The 1,265-nt window shown below is 40.2% G+C and overlaps 1 pseudogene; it reads right to left on the bottom strand.

Moving 5' to 3' along the window:
* Positions 1-510: 510 nt before the first annotated feature.
* Positions 511-630, bottom strand: LOC129901767 (5S ribosomal RNA; annotated as a pseudogene).
* Between the last annotated feature and the right edge of the window lie 635 nt (positions 631-1,265).

A 1,265-nucleotide genomic window follows, 5' to 3' on the forward strand; every position in this document is an offset into this window, starting at 1 on the left:
GTGAGATAGACGTCTAAACTTCGATAAGATATCTTACTAAACCAAGTTGGAAAGGTCCGGAAGTTACCAATAATTGGATGGAAGCCGGAATGCTACATAAGGTAGCATTAAGAAGTTTGTGACGAGACCCTGAACAACATAACACTAGAAGGAGGCTGCGTATAAAAACAGAAGAATATACCAATGAAAGGATATCGAATAATTCAAGAGACACTACAAAAGATAACGACAGTATGCTAGACCAAAAGTCAAAACGTTGGTCATAGAGTTAGTCGCAAATGATGTTGCGATAGATAAATAACTAAACGAAAAGGAATAAAAAGCCTCATGTGGTAGTAAATAGGGAGAACACAAAGTGAATGGAGGATAGTGGAGATAAAGGTCTACGCTGACACTGGATGTAAGATAACAGACGAAAGGACAAGGCAAAACATCAAGACCCACGAGATAACGCTGAGGTAAATCGGGAGCTAAGTTGAGTACCCCACCCATTATGGTAAGGATTACAATGAAACGCAACACGAAGACTTCCCAGGGAGGTCACCCATCCCAATATTACTCTCGCCCCAGCATGCTTAACTTCAAAATTCTGATGGAACTTAATACGTCAGTGCTGGTATGATCACGCGAGACAGAAGCATCTGACTAGTAATGGAGAAACGAGATGAGATTATGTACCCGGAGTATTATAAGATATGGTAAAGAAAATCGTAACAAGGTCTTAATCAAAACAAGAAGGATTAACTAATTGCTAACTGACGACACACTTGAATGCCATAGTTCTTCAACATAGAACCAGTTAACGAGTGGAAAACCACAGAATAACTATATAGGCCAGTTTAAGTTCTAAAGAAAGTCGAGAAAAAACTATACGAAGCTAAGGATTCCCGAATTATCAACGTCATCACGCACCTATTCTATACTCTTCAAGAGTAGGGTGCTATATGAGTTATTGAGAGAAGGCTAACGAATCAGCCCATTTGCTTCCAAGCAAGACCACCTATGCAACTGGAACTAGGTGAAGCTATATGACAAGGAAGTAGTAAGGGTCAGTGAAGTTCCCCAGCTAATATTTCAAATAGAGGGACTTTAGTTGTGATTAACATCTCGAGATCAGTCCAAGAAAAGCTCGAGAGCATAGACAGGTCCTCGTACTGCACTTTTCCTTGAGCTACTGACCAGACTGAGCATACTATTATATGGTTGTCTTGAAAAGTAACTAAGATGATCGTCCACCACTTATTGAGTTTGCCTATGAGAAGGGC

This window comes from Solanum dulcamara, chromosome 8 (assembly GCF_947179165.1).
Source record: "Solanum dulcamara chromosome 8, daSolDulc1.2, whole genome shotgun sequence".
NCBI lineage: Eukaryota > Viridiplantae > Streptophyta > Magnoliopsida > Solanales > Solanaceae > Solanum > Solanum dulcamara.